This window comes from Triplophysa rosa, linkage group LG1, assembly GCF_024868665.1.
Source record: "Triplophysa rosa linkage group LG1, Trosa_1v2, whole genome shotgun sequence".
In the NCBI taxonomy this organism is placed as follows: domain Eukaryota; kingdom Metazoa; phylum Chordata; class Actinopteri; order Cypriniformes; family Nemacheilidae; genus Triplophysa; species Triplophysa rosa.
This window is the reverse complement of record NC_079890.1, coordinates 11,831,050-11,843,292: the sequence shown is the minus strand read 5'-3', so window position 1 is coordinate 11,843,292 and position 12,243 is coordinate 11,831,050. Positions and strand designations below refer to the sequence as shown.

Below are 12,243 nucleotides of genomic sequence, written 5' to 3'. Positions count from 1 at the left end.
CGCCAAGGTCGAGGGTTCGATCCTAGGGGATTGCACATACTTAGAAACAAAATGTATAGGACAATGCAATGTAAGTCGCTTTGGTTAAAAGCGTCTGCCAAATGCATAAATGTAAATATAAATATGGGGAAAACAGGCAGGGAAACAGAAGGGACTGTGACAGTACCCTCCCGGAAGGCACATCCTCGCGCCTATAACAACCGGTTGACGGTGCTACCAGCGGGGGGACTCCGGGGGCCATGGAGGATCTGGGAGCTCGGGCAGCCATGGAGGATCTGGTGGTTCAGGGGCTGACTGCCGCCGAGGCCGTGATGGTTGAGCCTGGAGGACTGGGGCTGACAGCCGGTGTGGGAGAGACTGCGTGCAGTGTCGGGAGAGTGGCGGCATCCCAGCTTGGGAGAACCGCTGAGTTCAGACTTAGGTGTGCTGCAGCGAAGTGCAGGATTGGGTGCGCTGCGACGTGGACATGGATCGGGAGCACGGCGGCAGGAACGCCAATCAGGAGTGCAGTGATGTGGCTTGGTGTAGGACTTCGCCATGGTGTTGGGGTGAGCTGGGGCGCACAACGTGCTTTTGAATGGGACCAGATGATGATCAGTCTCATCTGGAGTGGCTTCACCCACATAGAAACGAGAGCCATTAATCTCCAGGATGAGACTGATAAACTCGACCATGAGTCTGTCCCGGAACTCCGGGGACAGACACCCATGAGAGACATCATCCAGCTCCATCAGAGAGCATACGTTAAGTGAGCAGTCATCCCAACTCACCCGATGGCAAATGTCCAGGAAGTCCTCCACATACCTCTCCAGAGGACGGCCGTCCTGGCACAGGTGGAACTGAAGAATGTCATCTGGAGAGTAGACGCAGACAGAACGCCACAGACTGCAGACACAGAGGATTCCACAAACACGTATTTTTATTTAAATGTCCATATACAATGAGAAATATACTAAACAGCACATAACAACCGGTCGAACAACAGCAGCTAACACAACAGAGACTAGACAAAGGACAAGGGAACAGAGGTGAGTATACGTATATACAGTCCTAGAGATGAGCATGATGGCTGGCAGGTGCGGTGATAACAAAGGAAGAACTGGTGAGGGAGCGTGGAGGATGAAGTCCAAAGGGAAATAGGGGTAAAGCAGGCAGGGAAACAGAAGGGACTTTGACACATACGACTGTGTATATCATTTGTCCCATCCTCCAATACGTCAAACACGAGCGTTTGCTGAAACTATTGCCTGGCTACCATCATTATAAAATTTACATTTTGGGGTATTATTTTACAATAATACCATGGGTTGTTGTTTGATTTTCATTTCAAAATGTTGTGATAACTGTTTTTACATTACACACAGAAAGTAATGAGCAAGTAACGTAACACATTTAGTTATTAAAAAATATAAAACACATGACACAGATACAAAACAGTTAAACTGTTTAAAAAGTAAAAATATTCCAAGTGTACTGAGGTCAAACGATCGATTTGTATGAGGAACAGACGCGAAAGCAATCACCATCTGCTACCTTCCGATTTCTGCTGTTTCCGGACATTCAAATCTGGCGCCATGTTACGTGCCGGTTAGAAATGTGTCCGAGTGCAGTCTGCCTTGCTCTGATGTCATGCTGACATGCACTCTAAAAATAAATAGTGCTAAATAGCACTAAAAGTGGTTATTGTCTCGTAATCATAGGGGAACCACTTTTAGTGCTATGTAGAACCATATTTTGGTGCCTCAGTCACCCCAAAGAACCTCTGAAGAACCACTGAAGCACCAAGGTATGGTGCTATATTTCACTAAAAGTGGTTCCGCTATGATTACGAGCAAAGAACCACTATTAGTGCTGTATAGCACCTTTTTTTTAGTGCGTGCCAAAAAACTCTCACGATAGCGAGATGGCCTTGTCAGATTTTGCAGGCGAGAGCAGCTTTCCACCGGCTGCGTTGATGAAAAGCATGATGGGAAACAACTTGATGACAACACAGCTTAAATGCTTATTGGGCAAGAATGTCAGCTGAAACCTTCGCTCTTAAATTTTCCATTAATAAGTCCATTAACTATAATAGTTTTTCATTGTGATTTATACTGTATGTGGAAAAAAACACACCTATGTGAAATACTGTATATTGTCCTCATAACCATATTCATGTAAAAGCAGTGGCATTTCAATTGCATCGATTTTATTTGCATGCGATAAAAAGCGCTTTTTATTTTCTTATTAAAGTATAACGTTGCAAAACATAATGTTTTACATTAAGTAAAACATTACAAAACAAGATGGTATACAGTTTACATTCAAAAACATCAATTTTAAGAGAGGCTAAGACTTAAAAGGAATAAGAAAAAAAAAACAATGCAAAACAAAAACAAAACAGACAAAAAATCAATCCATCCATTTTAACAAATACACAAGACACGGGGGCTAAAAAAAATCATAATTTATTTGGTAAGCGTCCGTCTTGCCTGCCCTGTTTTCACTCCTCCCCTTACTGCAGCCGCTTCTCTCATCTTCCTTTCAGGCGAGGCAAGGCGCATGTCAAACAAGTCTATCGGCTCTCGTTACTGATTACGTCATTCTAATGTTCTGGTTTGTTTGAAGATGTGTTGATCTCCATTATAAAGTTATCGTATGGCTTCAGTTCAGAAGGTTTGAAATGCGACTTGTTTGTAATATACAAACAATTATACTGTTTTGTTCATTTTATGGAATAAATACATGTGACTGTACTTTTACTCGTGTGTTATGTTTTATGGTTGACAAGTGGTTAGGATTAGGGGTGGGGTGGGATTGGGGTTAGGTGCTCTTAAAATATCTTTGAATCCATAAACATTTATTAAACCATTACAGTTTTCTCGATTGCTTAAACACATTTCTTGAAATTATGCCTTCTTTTCCCGAAACTCTAAACACAAATCCATAACTTCTCACCCAACTCCCTCAACATCCTTTTTTCAGGTCAAAATGAAGCTCTCCACTCTAAACCATTCAAATTTGCTGAAAAAGCAAACTTTTCCCCCAAACATGACACACAAGTCCTCAGAAACACTCACACTACATAGTTTTAGACACTGGTGAGATCAATTCAAAAGACTGTTACTAAAATCGCTAGAGGGTGCCTACATTTAAAACGTGAACTTTTGTCGTAATAAGCTATGTGCACAATCAACCTTTTGAGTTGTTTTTACTTGGAGGACAGGCTCTTAAATTTAAATATAAAATACATTTTCTTTTGAACCTGTGGCAAAAAGAATTATAGCCCAGTTGTTGAAAAACACAAACATATTAGTGAGAGATGTGGTCGATAAATCTATAGAATTTGAGATGTACTAACATCTAGCTCAGTGATATTCTACAGTAAATTATAGTTGGCAGCTAAATGGTGACTGTCAATATCACCAGAATGAGGTGATTAATGAGAGGCAAAAAAAATGAAATGAATCTTTTGTAAAGAAGGGGATGAAAAACAATAACGTCTGGAGTGGAATCCATCGATCAGCCTGAAACAGATAGTTGGTCTTGAGTAATGACAAGTTTGATCTCTCGCTGTCTCTCCCTCTCTCTTTGTGAAGACAAAGACTCACACATACACACATTTTTACACGTATGCACACACACTCGGTCATACAGTGCACGTGGTCTCAGCCATTTATTTTAAGGACAACATCTCCATCTTTAAAATGAGGGTTAGACTTTTGGAGGATGTGAACAGTCTGTTCTGATTACCACACCATCACAACCTTCATGAATCATGAATCTTGCTATTTCTAACATTCAGGCTGTCTAAGACCATAAATGTGTGTGTGTGTGTGTGTGTGCGTGTGTGTGTGTGTGTGTGTGTGTGTGTGTGTGTGTGTGTGTGTGTGTGTGTGTGTGTGTGTGTGTGTGTGTAGTGCGTGTGTGTGTTTGCTGGGGAAAGTTGTGATAGACTATGGTAATTAGGATTTGTTGTTTGCTCAAAAACCTTTCTTGCTGACACAAATCCAATGGCTTTCATTGCCCACACACAGATCCTGTAAATAAATAAATAAATGAGGAAACTAATAAATGGATGAGAATGAGCACGAAAGTGGGCTGCTTTAGTGCAGAAAATCTTGCTTAAAAAACATATTTGCGTTCTTTCATTAAACTAGCCACTTGAAAGGACATGCAACAATTTCTCATCTAGGCTCTGACATGCCTTATTCTACCACATAGCCAATGCTGTTTCTGGGCCCATTACTTCTGCTTTTAACTGAACACTGATCGTTCAACTCTAAAGAGCTGTTGCATGCTTGTAACTGGCTCCTTTTACTGAAATGTAAAGAGAAGCTAAGGCTAAAGGCTACAAATTCAACACAATTCTTCCAATTGTGGCGCTGTACAAAATCATAACACACACGCACACCTTGCCAAGGGCTTCTCATCCATCCTTTCAATTGCTAATGAGTTCACAGATTTTCACTGCACATCACCTTATAAATGTTAGTGTGTTTGACTTCATGCCTCACTTCGTTGACGATCTGCATTTGACGTCAAAGCACCACGAGATTCAAAACCGTTCTAAATGTATTTAAAACACTCTCGCTATACTTTGATATACGCTATAACAGTTTGCACAGCGCCACATGAAGTCAGACAAATCCAATGATTTCAGCAGTATGACATGCACCACACTGTATGAGGTTATTGATTCACCAGTGCAGCACCATGACCAGTTCACACTAGAATCTGATATCAGGATTTTCAGGTTTGAGACGTGAACACAGCCTAAATCCTAATCCTGCTCTTATTTACACAGACCCGGGTCATCCACCCATGTTCCATTCTGTGGGATTTGACACTTGAATTACTAGGGGAAGTCGAGGGTCTTTCTTTCGTATACTTGACTGTGTCATTGCTCCTAAACAAACAGGCAGTAAACATTAGTGGCAAGTGCAATTCTTTCAGTCTCCCTGTGATGGTGTTTCTCAAGAGATAGTTTATAGGGTCCGTGTCATTCTGCCATGCTCTGAACTGTCTACAGGGTTTTATCTCTGTTTGTTTGCTTTCAGCAACAGAGCTTCTATTGCATCCAGCTTTCATCCAGAGCTGGATTCTCACCTGCTGTTATTTTTACACACCTCCAGTTATTGAGAAAAATAGGTGAAAGAAAACAGGTGCCAGTAAGACAAATGCTAAATTCATGAAACCCCAAACCAAATATTTCAAGGAACGGTTCATTCAAAAATTATAATCCTGAGATGCCTCTGGTACAGCTGGTTTGTGCACACAGAAAAATGCACAGGTCGAAACTTCTTTAAATAATGGATTATATTTTCTTTTCTTTCACCAAACTCATTGTAATGGCTTCAGGACACTTGAAACACAGCATAGCATTGTCACGCAGTATTGTTTAATAAAGCTTTTGCTTCCTTTTGAAGCGTGAAGGGGGTTTGTGGGGTTTAATGTGCATGCTAATGGAAAGTTCGTATAGAATACTAGAGCCATGTGTTCGCAGTGCGAGAATAGCTGGTTTGATGCCTTGGAACACACATGCTAATAAAATATATACCTTGAATGCACTGTAAGTTGCTTATCGAGTCTTATCACATATCCAACACACCTGCCAACTATAAGTAAAAGCAAATTTTGCAAATTTAATATTGTTAAAACAGTGGGTAAGGGACTATGTATAAAGTTCCATAAAAATGAACAAACATTTTGATTTTTAGCGACAGTCAAACTTCATTTCATGACGTCACACACAACATGAGATTCATATTTTTACGTCAGCTATAGGGCGCTTATCTTTAAAATGTATAAGCTTAAGGTTTTTTAAGGAGGGTTCATTCCTCTTTTTTTTATTGAAATATTATTATTTATGTCATGGCTCTGCTTCCTTAGTCATGTTTTTCTTGGTCCTGTAGCAGAGCCATGACAAGGTCTTTGGTTATGTGTGGAGAGAAACATATTGTTGTCCGTTTGACAATAATATACGTTCTCTCCAGTGTCTTGTCATTGGCCCCATTCCTCTCGTTTCCTTGTGATCTTTCCCTGAGTGTTTGATGTTCCACACCTGTCCTTGCTCGTTATCCCTCGTTTGTCTTCCCCTATACAGTATATACCCTCATGTTTCTTTGTCTTGTGCTGTTGGATTGTTCAATATTACGTGTTGTGTATGCAGTTCGTCGTGTTGGTTCTACGTCCTCTGTCTGTGGTTCCCGTGAGTTTCTCGTCCTGTTCCTGCCTGGTCTTGCCTGTTAGTCTTAGTGTTATTTAGTTCTCGTTTTTTCCCCCTTGAGGGATGTTTTTGTGTTTATCTTTTATACAGTACATTCTTAGTTCAGTTTTACCCATCGTGGGTGTTTTGTTTTGGTACATTTGTTATTTGTAAATAAAGTATTCTTGTTAACCCCGTCATTGCCATTGCCTGCCTGCATTTGGGTTCTCTTGCACCTCATCCGTGACAATTTATTACATACATTTTTAATACATAACATGTTTCAATTGTCAGCTGGACATTTTTGAAGAGGCCTAAGGAAAATCTCTGCCTCTCCCCAGATCTGGGTTTGGATGGCACATGGTAGAGTAAATAACAACAAAATGATCATTTTCAGTGAATTATTAAGTTTTGGGGGCCGGTTGAACACATTTACATGATTTCCAGTGTAAACACGTTTAAACACATATTTTTCTCATACTGTACATTAACGCAGCACCTATTTTCACCCCCTGCCTGTAGGGGTTGGACAAAATAATGTGAACACAAGGAAAATGGGTGATATCTCTTTTTTAAATAAGGTGTTAAATACATAACAGGTGCTCTTTAAACTAAATGTTGTCTTGAGAATATAATATAAACACAAAAGTTTTACTACTATACACTTACACCTACTAAGTCTAAGGAATCTGGGGTGGTGTTGCTCGATGACCGCAATTGAAATATGTGTGTGCTTTACAATATCAGTAATATCAGACCTTTCCTGTCGTTGTACGCTACACAGAATCTTGTCCAAGCTCCGACATGTCATGACTCATGAGTACTGCTATGCCCTATTACTTGGCCTTCCAGACAGTGCGATAAAGCATTTGCAGGTAATGTAGAATGCAGCAGCACGTCTGATTTCAATCAAACAAAAAGAGACCACTCATCTAACTTCTCATGACCTCACTTCACTGACTAGCTGTAGCTTCCCGCATTAAATTTATGACTTACCTAACTCACCACAACAATCATCTACATCTATGAGTGATGCCAGACTGGTCCCTTACGACAATGCATAAATTATCTTTTAAAAACAACCATCTAAATCTGTTTAGTTGCAAAGATCTGCAAAGACCACCACACCCTTTATGAAACCACTACCTTTTCCTTAATTGACAAATCCTTAACCATCTTTACATCCTTGTTAACGTAGTTTTGTATACTGCATTTATTCTTGGGTTTTAAGGCAAAACCTCACCCTCATTTGTACTGTCTCTTTGCACAAACATGTCTTCTACATGAATAAATGTAAAAGAGCCTATTTGAAATTAAACTTTTGTTTTCAGCCCACTTTGAGTACAGCATCACTCCTATGAAGACTATCAAGGGAACCACACTGTATAAATTGCATTTGAAAAGATAGGTAGAAATGAAAGAGAAACATGCAGACAGCGTCAGAAATAAAAGAGCGTTATGTAACAGTCATTACACTTGCTTATCATAATTTTACATGCAGCATTCACAGGCACAATTTCACTTGCTCTGTCTGTCATTTAATCCCATTGTCAGGACATTCATTATAAATGCACTCCTCATCTACTTTTACAGTCATCCATCTATCATTTACTGGTCATTTTCTTAGTCACTCCCCCATTTACAGCCTGACTCACACATTCATTCATCCATTCACTCACTTATTAAATTAATTCTCTAATGAATTTTTTCATTCATCCATTCAAGTAGTTAGTTAATAACATGGCCTGTTTCCAAATCGATTTCTCCTATAATCTCTCGTTCTGTGATCAATATTCCGCTCTAGTGACTGTAATTAATGCAGTAAGTAACATCTGTTCCACCCTGCAGTCTTACAGCCTGCACCCGAGACCTCCGTTAGCAGACAGGACTGTGTGCAGAACGGACGTCAAGGTCTTATCCACAGTCATCTGTCAATCAAAGCAAACTTTGGAGTCTTTAACTTTAGTGTTAAGAACCACCCGCTGTGGGAGAGCGATACACTCACCGAAAGAAAGCTCTTTTCCATCATCACTCTTACTCTCATAGAGCTCTGCCCATCACTGGCACCTATTCAAACAAAGCCCGACCCCGCCTTGCGTCAAATATTCGTCAGATATTTTAATGAGATGCAAAGCTAGTGTCGGGGGAAATAATGAAGAACAAGCAATTAATGGAAAATGGGAAAGTTAGTGCCACCTTTGCCCCCAGTTAAAGGCCCAGAAGCCATTTGCTTTGTCAGCCCATTTCTGATCCAGTTCCTTTTGAAATTAAAACCATTACCGGCAAGAAATTATTTGTAAAAGTGAAAAGGAGTTCCCACTTTAAAAGCCGGTGATCATTTATCTTTCAGGAGACTTTAACAAGCCTTAGGGGACAACAGAGTTTGCATATCTATGTAAATTAGCATGAGTATGTGAAGCCAAGAAAAGCAGTCAACGAGACTAGCTGTTGTGGTTTAAGGCAATTAAACTGTGGCTTTATTTTTTTGTTCCTAGAGAGAACGGCTCCTGTCTAATTGAGAGGATTTCAAAGAGAAAAGGAAATACAATTTTATTCATTTACAGAATTGGAGATGAGAACAGAGTATGAATAGCATTCAGCTTCGGTTTTTACGCTTGTCTGACAAAAATAGTTCAGAGCTTGGCCTCCCTCGCTCTCTTTTCTACTGTAACAGGCGACCTGAATTTTTCATCATTTGCTCAACTCCCTTCACAGTTCATGTACAAGAAAAACAAATCTTGCCACTTATTGTTACATGGTCAATGGTGAGAAAAATGATTTTCTTTTGAATGCATGAGGATAGTCCAGCTGCTCAACATTAGTTGTATTTTATGAGCCTACTATTATAGAGATATGCCATGCACATGCTTGAGGTTTTACGGAGTATATTATTGTATGCAGAGGTGGGTAGAGTAGCCAAAATATTTACTCAAGTAAAAGTACAAGTAACTTGAGAAATTGTTACTCAAGTAAAAGTAAAAGTCACTATTTTAAAAACTACTTGAGTAAAAGTAAAAAAGTATGCAATGAAAAAACTACTCAAGTAGCTAGTTACTTAGTTACTTTGTATCTGATTATATAGGCCTACTACATAAAATTAATATTAACGCCAATATTTTAATAAATATTTTTATTATCATAAGCAGATATCTTTGCAATATATAGAGAGACTAAAGAATAGACAAACACAGAAGAGACAAGCATTTCTGTAAATTTCATCTAGTCCTGATGTCAATGTAGTTTACACAACTTATTTAGAATAATAGACCATGTCAAACTAAAGCATTAACTAAACTCAGAGCATTTCCTAAAATGATCTAGACCATCTGCAGTGCTCTCTTAAATGAAATACACATTTAAACGCGCATGTTGCTGTGTCTGACGAACAGGTCGCGCGGGTGCGCGCATATGGCGGGCATTTATCATCGCTGACAAACAATATGACACATTTGCAGTTTGATTGTATAGATATAGATTAATATCCACTTCATCCAACGCTCTTTGTGTTCTGCGTGTTCTTAAGTTTCGAGCTATGATTCAGATCGTGCTGCGAACTGAACAAATCATTTGAACTGATTCATTAGCCTATTCAAATGGTTTTGCCCATTGTTCAATTAATGCTTTCAAAAGAATCGACTCAAAAGATTGATCACTCGGGAATGCGTAAAAAGAGACGACAACCTTGAAATAAACAACGCGTTTTAAAAAGCATATTTTAAAATGAAGGAACGAAGGAACGTCACGCAATGTAAGTTATGTAACGAAGTAAAAGTACAGATTTTCTATTAGAAATTTACTCAAGTAAGAGTAAAAGTACACACTTTTAATTTTACTTAAAAAGTACATATTTTCCAAAATGTTACTCAAGTAAATGTAACGCGTTACTACCCACCTCTGATTGCATGCTAACAATTATAAAAACAAAAGTTAACAGAGATCAGATTGAGATGTTTGCTTAAAGCCAAACGCAGGCTACAAAAGTTTGGAGGAGATTTTGCTGTCACTTTGGAATTTGGAGGCATGCAATGAAAACCTGAGAAGTTTAAAACTTCGTCAGCAACGCTGATAGGCCCTACTATTTTCAAGCATCTTCACATCATCTTTTAATTTGAGCGATGCAAAAATGTGAACTGCTGCTGGTCAGGGATGCCTTCTGCCAAAGGTAATCTGTGTACATCATCTGCATTCAACACAACAGATGACAAAAAGGATTATTGTGTAATTTGCAGCAGTTTGCGTACACGAACACGATTTCTCTCCAGTAAAAGTGCCACAGTAATTTTACATGTGGCACCACTTGAATTTCAACTGTCTTGCTATATACATAAATTTGTTAATTCTATATTCTTCTGTGTTTATTTTGGTATGTTTTCTGTTCCACCCCAAAAAATGACCACATAGGTCACTTGTGCCAGTAGCATATTACGATCTATAATTAGGTTTTAAACTTAAAGGGATCGTTCCCCCCATTTAAATTCTGTCATCATTTACTCACCCTCAGGTTGTTCCAAACCTATATAGATTTCTTTGTTCTGCTAAAAACAAAGGAAGATATTTGGAAGAATGTTCATTTACTGCCATGGTAAGGAAAAAAAATACTAAGGGAATCACATGACATCATAAATTATGTTTAAAGTCTCAGGCAATCAAAATACTTGTTCGTTTATATGGCAAGATGTGAACTTTTTACATAGTTCCTTACCCACTGTGTTAACAATAATAAATTAGCTAAATCAGCTTTTACATGTCTGTATTTGAGAGACACTTTGGATAAGCATACAATGTATCTTATTAAGGATCGAACAATTATTATTTTGCTGCTAACACAAAGCTCTACCAACCGAGCCAACGGAACTTCCAACGTGCACATTAAAGCCCATAAAACATAAAAGCCAAAATTTTCTGTAGAAAATTTTCAGCCTGCTGCCGATAAAGGCGCTAATTTAAATAAAAAAATCTCCCATAGGTCACATTTGAAGGAAGGGACAAATGACCTATAGAACTTTTAAACGGTGCACTCGACCCAGTCAAGCCGAGCTGACACTACGGGACTGTGAGACAACTTGAATTGGTATAGCACTTACACTACACAACAAAGTTCCTTCTCATCCGTCGTCGTCTTGTCATAGCTGCGCGCATACTACACAACACACCGCTGATGAGGTGCACACACCACAAAACATTCAGAGAAGACGCGTTCCAGACCATCAGCGAAAATATGTTTCATTTCATCTTCCTTTCTCCATTTATATCATCTGCACTGTGATTGGCTGGATTAGTTCCACATGGTCGTTCAATCGCGCACACAACGAGATCACTAGGCGATAATATCAAACAGGTTTGAAAATATCGTAGCGTCTGGGATAGCTCGAGACAGGTCCAGATCACGTTGCACACCTGCTTATACTTAATGAGATTCGGCGACCGAAACGAGCACCGATTTGGTTGCGATCCAGAGGTTTTGTCGCAGACCTTAGAAACGCTTTTGTCATCCTTCCCCGAGGATGGTACTCCTCTGGTGGTACTCGGAGACTTCAACATCCACCTTGAAAAACCTGTCTTCTAACCACCCAACTACCTGCCCGCTAGATCCCATCCCCACTCATCTGATCCAGGCCATCTCTCCGTCGGTTGTCGGTTGACCCACATTATCAACTCGTCTCTAACCACGGGTACCTATTCCTCAGTCTTAAGGAGGCCCGTATAACCCCACTACTGAAGAAACCCACTCTTAATCCCACACTGTTAGATAACTACAGACCGGTATCTCTCCTCTCCTTCATTGCTAAAACTGTTGAGCGAGTTGTATGTAACCAGCTCTCCTCCTTTCTCATGCAGAACAACCTCCTGGACAGCAGCCAGTCTGGTTTCAAGAGAGGTCATTCCACTGAGACTGCGCTGCTCTCTGTCATTGAAGCCCTGAGACTAGCAAGAGCCGCCTCTAACTCCTCTGTACTCATCCTACTGGATCTATCTGCCGCCTTTGACACCGTTAACCACCACATCCTCCTGTTGACCCTCGAGGCTATGGGTGTCTCTGGAATGGTGCTACAATG

The 12,243-nt window shown here is 39.8% G+C and overlaps 1 protein-coding gene across 4 annotated transcripts in view; it reads right to left on the bottom strand.

Annotated features, from left to right (window-relative positions):
• Positions 1 to 12,243, bottom strand: part of htr2cl1 (5-hydroxytryptamine (serotonin) receptor 2C, G protein-coupled-like 1) — a 190,954-nt gene that overhangs the window by 68,084 nt on the left and 110,627 nt on the right. Inside the window, exon 1 of one of the 4 annotated variants that reach the window (XM_057347552.1) lies at positions 167 to 245. The exons of the other annotated variants lie outside the window; for them this stretch is intronic. The gene's annotated coding sequence lies outside the window, so the exon portion shown is untranslated. Of the gene's footprint in view, positions 1 to 166; positions 246 to 12,243 lie in introns of those variants that run through there. 4 annotated transcript variants of the gene reach the window in all.